The sequence below is a fragment of the Ranitomeya imitator genome, chromosome 3 (assembly GCF_032444005.1).
Source record: "Ranitomeya imitator isolate aRanImi1 chromosome 3, aRanImi1.pri, whole genome shotgun sequence".
NCBI lineage: Eukaryota > Metazoa > Chordata > Amphibia > Anura > Dendrobatidae > Ranitomeya > Ranitomeya imitator.
Window position 1 is genome coordinate 629,945,167 of NC_091284.1, and position 11,078 is coordinate 629,956,244.

Genomic DNA, 11,078 nt, shown 5'->3' on the forward strand with positions numbered 1-11,078 from the left:
CACATGATGTCACTCCCACACATTTCTCAAGGTATGGCTGCATATTACTCATCCACAGCTATCACTTTTCTTTCATAAAGATTTAGTGAATTAAAGACATCTGACTTAATAAGAGAGATAAGCGATCTTCTCTGATTTAATATTAATACTGGTAATACCTGGTTTTGTGAAACTTACTTTGCTTCAAATCATAATAAGTGTGTTCTGTAAAGTAAAAAGATTCCACAAACAGTTCATTTTTATAATTGGAAAAAAGAAGATTTCACACACCTAATCCCGAAATAGACATTGGTGTATAAAGCATAATAGTAGAGCTATTACAGGTAAATAATTCCCATTCTAGGGCTGTGCACGAGAAGTAGATGCATTACACATAATTATATTGCTCTAATCTCCTAGTTTATGAAGCCTTAAAATGGTATAAATGTGGGAAGATGATATGGGAAGCTGATAAAATACAGTACCCATGACAAAATCACTTACTATTTGAAAGTAAATTACTGGTTAATAACATGATAATTACTTATACAAAAAAATAATAATCCACTTCAAGGCTTCGTTATGATATGAATATGTGGACTGCCAATGTAAAAAGAATAGCACATTTAAGGAAACCAAAAAGCCCCATTTCACTGTTTGACATTTTGAACAATGAGATATCTGACATTGCTGACCCTGGGGTCATGCACAAGAAATGTATATAAAAAGTTTCAAAAATCAATTACATACAGAAAAAGGATTCTATCATCAATCTCCTCGTAAAGGGAATCTGTCAGAACGATAATGCTTAACCTGCAGATATAGGGTTAATCTGCAGGCCAACAGCTTTATGAAGGTGCCCGAGCCATTGTACTGCAAATGTGTCACTTATTTCTCCTGTGAGCTGCTGGTTTTCAGACATGCAGACGTGCCCGGGGCAATTATAGTCACCATTCAATACTGTGGATGGTGCCTGTAAGCATGCCCTGGCACTGCAGAGCCCGCTGTCAATCAGTGCTGGAGCATGCATAGAGCCACTCCTCTTAAGGGTATGTGCAAACGTTGCAGATTTGCCTGTGGAATTTTCTGCGCAGATTCTGCATCTCAAAAGCACAAGAAACAAGAGCCATCAAAATATCTGCACACCACCAAAGTTATGATAAAAATAATATAAGCTTTATTGGGAACATAATTAAAAACATCTAAAATCACACATAACCTCCGTGCAATAGTCTGTTGGAGTATCGTAGCTTCCATCCAAAACATACGAGGGATGGCATTCCGAGGGGACAATTCCTCAGGGCACGACGAAACTGTACCGATGACGAGGATTTTCGTAGGGAAGCCCATGATCTTACAGAGAGATTTAGGAGGAGGAATTACCCCAAGAAATGTATCTCTCGGGCCTATCAGAGAGCAAAAATACAGACACAGGACACCTTACTGGTCCCTACAAAGAAGGAAACGGACAAATTTGTGCGCTTCATTACCGGATACCATACTCAGTGGAACCAGGTAAGGGACATCCTGAACAATCACTGGAGAATCCTGACTGCTGACACGCAAACAGCACAGGTGATCAGCCCACGACCCTTAGTGACCGCAAAAAGGGCTCCCAATTTTAGTGACATACTTACGAGGAGCCATTATTCTAGGCCCACTCATAAATTGAATCGTGGTATTGTCCTGAAAGGTTCTTTTCCGTGCGGGAATTGCACGGTATGTACATATATGCACCCCACGCGAGATTCCTTTATTAACCCAACAGATCAGACGCCACATAGATTAAAGTCCTACATTAATTGCAAAACATCTAATGTTATCTATGCCATCATATGTACTTGCCCTCGTGTCTATGTAGGCCAGACCACACAGGAGCTGCGCCGGAGGATTCAGGGACATTTTTCCACGATCAATACAGCGGTGGCTGATAGACGCAAAGGTAAGACCCTTACTACGGTGGCGGCTCATTACTTGACGCATCATGCTGGGAGTTATACCAATACTAGAGTTATTGGTTTGGAACATCTGAGGACCTCCGATAGGGGTGGCACATTGCATAAGAAATTGCTACAGGTAGAATCCCGTTGGATCTACCAGCTCCACTCTATGGCGCCCCATGGAATTAACGAGGACCTCCTTTTTACAGGTTTTTTGGGATAACTCGGCTATTCTTCTTCAGGATTTCTGCGGTGGTGGTGGACGTTTGGAATAGAGTTATGCATTTCCCGAACAGCATATTGAGTGGCATCGACTCCCTCTGGTTGTGATATGGAAGTCTGGAGAAGAATTTATATGTTTTTTTTTTTTTTTTTTTACAAAACTTCGGAGAAGAGGAAAAGACTCTGGACCTAAATGGAACATTATATGGGGGAAAGGGAGAGGGATCCAATTCTTCTCCTCTCCATTGGACCATATACTACATAACAGGACAATTGAAGTATCCGCCTGTAATCCTGTGTAATATCATATCATGGAAGTGTTATCCATATATATTGTGAGGATGCTGTATATATATTGATGAAATAATCTGATTCAGCATAGTTTGATAGTATTTAATTCTGTCTTCAATGTACTGTATGTTCTAATGAAGTCTGCACACCAGAATACATATATATATATATATTTATTTCATGTTATAACACTATGATCTATATATGTGTTTATTTATTGGTATATATATATGTACATAATCATAAAATCTTTTTTCAGGATTTAATCTTCTGGTTCTATATTAATCTTATAGGATTTGTTCTGCTTTCTCTTCCTTGCTGTGTACTTGCTGCCTCTCTCTATGGACTGTACAAGTATGCTTCCTCTCTTGTGCCCATAGATGTGCTGACAGTCATGCATCGCAGGACTGTCACCACATCTGCTCCCGGGAGCTGCGCTGTCATAAACACTTACGTTTCTTCAGGCTTTTTGCCTGTATCCATTCTGCTGTTTTGACCTTCCATTGGCACATGTGCAGTGTGTTATTCAGGACACTTTCATTTTCCCTTCTTCCTGGTGAGTCACTTCCGGTTTTCCGGCCCCCATGCTCTGCCAGCCACACACCAGACCTGACCACACAATTGATTATAAGGTATTTAAGCGCTATTGGGGGTATTTGCACTACTTCCCCTGACGAAGCTGTCCTAGAACAGCGACACGCGTTGGGCTTCTCCTCCGGTCGCATTTGCCCTGTGACTATTCAGCCTCACAGCCTCCTGCAGCAGGATTTATCCTATGGTGCTTTCTCCAGCACTATTTTCACCTTTTGACCACTCCTAGGATCAGACTATGCAGGGTATTTCAGGGTATATATTTGGACATCTTCCCCTGTCCCTTTCTTTGGATATCTAGGGCAGTTTATTTTATCTGCTCCTCTGGGTCCATAGGTTTTTTTTGCTGGAAGCTGCATATTGTGGTGGGGTGTTGCATGCTATTTGCATGCTGTGTGGCTTGTATTATACTTGACTGTGTGCATATATGTTGTTATATGGTTGTATACAGCGTGTTCATTTCAAATTTTGACTATATATAGTTACATTAATAATATTAAGTGCAGAGGGCAGGGACACGTCTGGAAGATTTCATACGTTTATATATCTATGTATATTTTGGCATACAGTGTTCACAGGGGCATCTGCACGGAGGTTATGTGTGATTTTAGATGTTTTTAATTATGTTCCCAATAAAGCTTATATTATTTTTATCATAACTTTGGTGGTGTGCAGATATTTTGATGGCTCTTGTTTCTTGTGCTTTTGTTAGTTTGCATTATTAGCCATCAGTCTTGCACCCCCTTTATATATTATATCTGTATATTACAGTGGTGCGTCAGCTATCCCATATGTTACAGATTCTGCATCTCATGGCAGAAAACACAGGTAAAAATCCACTTGGATTTGATTCATTTTTGGGGATTTTTATACGGATTTGTATGCGTTTTTGTATGCTAAATAAAGATCTATTATTTAACAAAAAAAAAGAACTGCGATGTTATTTCTTGTCCAGCCTCATCATTTACATACTCCATTGAAGAATAATGTTTACACACACAGATAGAAAGAAAGATAGATAGATAATAGATAAATGATATATAGATAATAGATAGAGAGATAAGATAGAGAGATAGATAGAGAGATAGATAAATAATACCAGGCCCGATGTTTAGTAATAAACATAATAAAATGGTACATAAAGAGTCAAATAAAGACACACACACATAAAATATGCGTTAAGCTGGGATCACACTTGTAAGAAACTCACATAAGTCTCTCGCAACAATACCCGGCACTGCCGCCGGCACTTGGACCGGAGCGTTCAGATGCATAGAAATACATGCAGCCACACACTCCGGTCCGAGTATCGGTGGCAGTGTCGGGTATTGAGGAGCGAGACTCGTGCGAGTTTCTCGCAAGTGTGATCCCAGGCTTAAATATAATATCTGTTTCATTTTTAAAAAAAATGGAATGGGCTCCTGCACAATTTTCTGCACCAGAGAGGGAAAGCCAGCGATTGGGGGCTGATGGGGGGACGATGTTTATAGCCTAGGAAGGGGTTAATACCTATGAATATCAGCCCGCAGCTGTATATTTAGCCTTTACTGGCTATTAAAATAGGGGGACCCCCCAAACAAAAACGATGTTGTGTCCCCCTATAATTTATAGCCAGAAAAGGTTTTGCAGACAGCTGAGGGCTGATATTCATAGCATAGGAAGGGGCCATGGATAATGGGCCCCCTTGGCTACAATCAGCAGCTCCCAGCTGCTCCATAAATGACACATCTGTAAAATGCACCAATTCCGGCACTTATCCTCTCTCTTCCCACTGCCCTGTAACGGTGGCATATGGGGTAAGAGTGGGTTAATGTCACCTTTGTATTTTTACCCGTTTCTACCATTGGACATACTTTTCCATCCACGTGGGGTGGGCCCTAATTCCCATGGATGGAATAGTACGTCCAATGTGATCACAGGGGAGCGCAGCCATTTGCGGCCGGGTGTCAGCTGATTATCACAGCTGACATCCGGCACTATGTGCCAGGAGCAGTTATGGACAGCTCCTGGCACTTTAACCCCCAGACCACTGTGATCAAACATGATCGCAGCTTTCTGGTGGCATAGGGAAGCATTGCGCAGTGAGGGGGCTCCCTGCGTGCTTCCCTGAGACTTTCGGAACAACGCGATGTGATCAAGTTGGTCTGAGCGTCTCCTCCTTTTCTTCCCTGCCTGCCCCGGATCCAAGATGGCAGCAGGGGTCCTTCTGGGTCCTGCAGGGGGGTGGCTTGCGAGCGTCTGCTGAGAGCAGGCGCCGGCAAGCCTCCTTCACTGCCTGTCAGATCGCTGATCTGACACAGTGCTCTGAAAAGTGACAGATCAGCGATCTGACACTATACAGTAATGTCCCACCCTGGGACAAAGTAAAAAAGATTTTTTGTAAAAATGACACTGTGTAAAACTATATAACAAAAAATCCTAAATAAAGAAAAAAATATTGTTCCAATAAATACATTTCTTTATGTAAATGAAAAAACAATAAAAGCACACATATTTAGTATTTTCGCGGCAGTAACTACCCAACCTATAACACTGTCCCACTAGTTAACCCCTAAAAAAAGAGGCAAAAACCTATGCTTTATGATCAAACCGCCAAACAAAAAGTGGAATAACGCGCAATCAAAAATATGGTACCGCTAAAAATGTCATCTTGTCCCACAAAAATCAAGCTGCCATACAGCATAATGAGCGAAAAAATAAAAACGTTTTAGCCCTCAGAATAAAGCAAAGCAAAAATAATTATTCTTTAGATAAAATAGTTTTTATTGTATAAAAGCGCCAAAACATTAAAAAATTATATAAAAGAGATGTCGCTGTAATTGTACTGACCCGAAGAATAAAACTGCTTTATCAATTTTACCAAGCGCATAACGGTATAATCGTCCCCCCAAAAAAGATTTTCTTGAATTGCTGTTTTTTGTTCATTCTGCCTCACAAAAATTGGAATAAAAAGAGATAAAAAAAGTCACCTGCCTGAAAATGGTACCAATAAAAATGTCAACTCGTCCCGCAAAAAACAAGACCTCAAAGGACTCTGTGGACCAAAAAATGGAAAAATTATAGCTCTCAAAATGTGGTGACGCACAAACTATGGTTTTTTTTAATAAAAAGCGTCTTTTAGTGTGTGACAGCTGCCAAATATAAAAACCGCTATAAAAACCCGCTATGAATAGTAAATCAAACCCAACTTTATCACTGCCTTAGTTAGGGAAAAATAATAAAATGTAAAAAATGTATTTATTTATATTTTCCCACTAGGGTTAAGTTTAGGGTTAGGGCTAAAGTTAGGGTTGGGGCTACAGCTAGAGTTGGGGCTAAAGTTAAGGTTAGGGTTGGGGCTAAAGTTAAGGTTAGGGTTGGGGCTAAAGTTAGGGTTAGGGTTGGTGCTAAAGTTAGGGTTAGGGTTTGGATTACATTTACGGTTGGGATTAGGTTTAGAGGTGTGTCACGGTTAGAGGTGTGGTTAGGGTTATGGTTGGGATTAGCATTAGGGGTGTGTTGGAGTTAGGGGTGTGGTTAGGGTTGTGGTTAGGGTTAGGGGTGTGTTGGTGTTAAGGGTGTGTTGGGGTTAGGGGTGTGGTTAGGGTTGGGATTAGGGTTAGACATGTTTGGGTTAGGGGTGTGGTTAGGGTTATGGTTAGTTTTGGGATTAGGGTTAGGGGTGTGTTCGGGTTAGGGTTGGAGTTAGAATTGGGGTTTTCCACTGTTTAGGCACATCAGGGCTTCTCCAAATGCAACATGGCGCCCGATCTCAATTCCAGCCAACTCTGCGTTGAAAAAGTACAATAATGCTCCTTCCCTTCCGAGCTCTTACGTGCACCCAAACAGGGGTTTACCCCAACATATGGGTTATCAGTGTACTCAGGACAAATTGATTAACAACCTTTGGGGTTCAATTTCTCTTGTTACCCTTGGGAAAATAAAAATGTTGGGGCTAAAAAAATCATTTTTGATGAAATAAATTATATTTTATGTTCACGGCTCTGCGTTATAAACTGTAGTGAAACACTTGGGGGTTCAAAGTTCTCACAACACATCTAGATATGTTCCGTGGGGGTCTAGTTTCCAATATGGGGTCACTTGTGGGGGGTTTCTACTGTTTAGGTACATCAGGGGCTCTGCAAACGCAATGTGACACCCGCAGACCATTCTATCTAAGTCTGCATTCCAAACGGCACTGCCATGCACCCAAACGTTGGTTCCCCCGCATATGGGGTATCAAAATGGTGTCACTTGTGGGGGTTTACACTGGTTAGGCACATCAGGGGCTCTCCAAACGCGACATAGCATCCCATCTCAATTCCAGTCAATTTTGCATTGAAAAGTCAAAAGGCACTTTTTCCCTTCCAAGCTCTGCCATACGCCCAAAGAGTGGTTTACTCCCACATATGGGGTATCAGCATACTCAGGACAAATTTCACAACATCTTTTGTGGTCCAATTTTTTTCTGTTACCCATGGGAAAATTAAAAATTGGGGGCAAAAAGATAATTTTTGTGAAAAAATATGATTTTTTTTTTACGGCTCTACATTATAAACTTCTGTGAAGCACTTGGTGGATCAAAGTGCTCACCACACATCTAGATAAGTTTCTTAGGGGGTCTACTTTCCAAAATGGTCTTACTTGGGGGTTTCCACTATTTAGGCACATTAGGGGCTCTCCAAACGCGACATGGCATCCTACCTCAATTTCAGCCAATTTTGAATTGGAAAGTCAAACGGGACTCCTTAACTTCCAAGCTCTGCCATGCGCCCAGGCAGTGGTTCCCCCACAGATATGGGGTATCTGTGTACTCAGGACAAATTGTACAACAACTTTTGGGGTCCAATTACTCCTGTTACCCTTGGTAAAATAAAACAAATTCGATCTGAATTCACTTTTTTGTGAAAAAAAGTTAAATGTTAATTATTTTTAAACATTCCAAAAATTCCTGTGAAATACTTCAAGGGTTAATAAACGTCTTGAATGTGGTTTTGAGCACCTTGAGTGGTGCAGTTTTTAGAATGGTGTCACACTTGGGTATTTTCTATCATATAGACCCCTCAAATTGACTTCAAATGTGATGTGGTCCCTAGAAAAAAATGGTGTTGTAAAACAGAGAAATTGTTGGTCAACTTTTAACTAGGGTTGAGCGAAACGGGTCGGCCATTTTCAGAAGTTGCCGACTTTTGGCAAAGTCGGGTTTCATGAAACCCGACCCGACCCCTGTGTGGGGTCGGCCATGCAGTCGGCGATCATCTGAATCTGGTGTCGGAATTCCGATACCGAGTTCTGATATGTTTGCAATATCAGAAATCGGTATCGGAATCCATATTTAAGTGTAAAATAAAGAATTAAAATTAAAAATATTGCTATACTTACCCTCTGACACGCCCTGGTACTAACCGGCAGCCTTCCTTCCTTAGAATCAGCGCGTGAAGGACCTTAGATGACGTCGCGGCTTGTGATTGGCCGCGCGACCGCCCATGTGACCGCTCACGCGACCAATCACAAGCCGCGACGTCACCGAAGGTCCTTCAAGCGCTCATTCTTATATTATATCCTATTAGGTATATTCTCACCCTCGGACGCGCCCTGCTTCTTTCCGGCAGCCTTCCTTCCTAAGAATCAGCGCTTGAAGGACCTTCGGTGATGTCGCGGCTTGTGATTGGTCGCGTGAGCGGTCACATGGGCGGTCGCACGACCAATAACAAGCTGCGACGTCATCTAAGGTCCTTCACGCGCTGATTCTAAGGAAGGAAGGCTGCCGGTTAGTACCAGGGCGCGTCAGAGGGTAAGTATAGCAATATTTTTTATTTTAATTCTTTATTTTACACTTAAATATGGATCCCAGGGCCTGAAGGAGAGTTTCCTCTCCTTCAGACCCTGGGAACCATAGTATCCCATTGCACTGCATTGGGTTTCGTGTTTCGGCCGACCCCGACTTTTCTATAGGATCCGCCGATTTCACTCGACCCGACTTTTGAGAAAGTCGGGTTTCGTGAAACCAGACCTGATCCTATAAAAGTAAAAGTCGCTCAACCCTACTTATAACTCCCTAAGAAAAAAAAAATTGGTTCCAAAATTGTGCTGATGTAAAGTAGACATGTGGGAAATGATACTTATTAAGTATTTTGTGTGACATATCTCTGTAATTTAAGCTACTATAGGGCAAAAAGTGGAGACACAAAGCGCAAAATAGGGTCTTATCCGGTAGATAACCAAGAGAGCTTTCTTAGAATTGCTCACCTGATTTTCTTGAATGAAGAGCATGTAGCGATTTCAGCTGCTGCAGATCCACAAGCCGATCAACGGCCGTATGACGATATAAACTCTGCAGGAGGTGTGGGTTAAATCTGCGCTGCCTTAATAATGAAGTTCCAAAGATAGTAAATTTAGAAGGTGGTTTTTTCAACGCATTTCAAGGTCAGTGCGACCTCTTCTTCAGGAAATTCTACATACAACATCAGTTTATAGTCTGTAATTTAAGGGTATGAAAATTCAAAGTTGGAAAATTGCTAAATTTTCAAAATTTTCATCAAATTTCTGTTTTTTTCACAAATAAACGCAAGTAATGTCAAGGAAATGTTTCCACTAATATGAGTTTTAACCTCATAAAGGGAGGGACAGTGGTCAGAATTGTAAAAATTGGCCCAGCCATTAACATGCAAACCACCCTTGGGGAGTAAAAGTGTTAAGGTGACATTAAGCCAGCTTAGTAATGGAGAGCTGTCAATAAGACTCCTTTCTATTACTAATCCTTTATATGTTAAATGGTTAAAAAAATCACAGTCAGAATAAAGTATTTTAATCAAATAAAACACTACACAGTTTTCCCATCTTTATTGTTCTGCTAATTCATGCAACGCCCTAGATCTCCTGAAAAAAAATGTAAAATAATAATCCAACACAAATGCTCCCTTGTCCGACACTGTCCATTTAATAATGACTTTTCCACGACGATCTACCCTATAGAGCAGTCACATCAGGAGATGTGATTGCTCTACAGGGTCTCCAGTGACACACTGACAGGAGATAATGGCTCCTGCAGTGTTATCACTGAGGGTTCAATTATTTCATTCCTCTCAATTTGCAGAACTGCTGAGTGAGAATTTTCCCACGCAGCGGTGCCAAAAGTGACAGTATGAACTCTGCTGAACTCATGGTGGCAGAGGGATACAGTGCAGAGGATTACCTTCTGTCATTGTATCTCCGGAGCCCCTGGAGAGCGGTCACATCTGCAGATGTGACCGCTCTCCATGGGAGATCATCATAGTCTATGCCCACACTCCGCAAACAAACTCTTCCTCCTTCTGATATGCAGCGTTTCTTGCACCCAACTCCGCAGCAAAACCACAGATCTTTTTCAACATGCGGATTTGCTTGAATCAATGGAAGTCAATGGGTGCACAAAAGCAGCAGATCAACAAAAAGAATTGACATGCTGCGGAAAATAAAATGCTGCAAATCCGCACATTTTTTCCTCAGCATGTGCACACCAATTCTAGATTTCCCATTGACTAACATTGCTTGTGTACTACACTGCAGATTTGATGCAATGCCATGAGTCCAAAAATACTGCAGAAGTGCATCAAAATCAGCAACGTGTGCACATAGCCTAAAGCTGTGAGCTCTAAGTGTAATCGATCCCGGCACGCCTGAATAACTGAAAACCTGCAGCTCACAGGAGAAATATAGAGCTGCACTTTTAGTAAAGTGACTGGGCACCTTCATAACAATATCAACCTGAAGATTAACCTTATATCTTAGGGTTAATGGCATTATGAGACATGACAAGTTCCCTTTAAGAAAAAAGCTAAACTTTGCATTTCTGGAGCAAGAAGATAACTTTCCATTCTTGTATTATTTATTAGCACTATTTTGGGGTACATATGTTTTAGCATATAACTGTCACAGTTTCCACTCTGTTTCTGTCTTTTTGTTACTTTGTGTCAAGGCTGTCAGTCTGAGCTGAGTGTGTGCTGCAATCACCTACAGTGCCTTGCGAAAGTATTCGGCCCCCTGAAACTTTTCAACCTTTTCCCACATATCATGCTTCAAACATAAAGATAAAAA

At 41.3% G+C, this 11,078-nt stretch overlaps 1 long non-coding RNA gene across 1 annotated transcript; it reads left to right on the top strand.

Moving 5' to 3' along the window:
- The first annotated feature begins 1,242 nt into the window (after positions 1–1,242).
- LOC138672243 (uncharacterized) lies at positions 1,243–2,558 on the top strand. The gene is made up of 3 exons (XR_011319667.1): positions 1,243–1,494; positions 1,841–1,921; positions 2,129–2,558. It is a non-coding gene; the product is annotated as an uncharacterized lncRNA (long non-coding RNA).
- Positions 2,559–11,078: the final 8,520 nt, after the last annotated feature.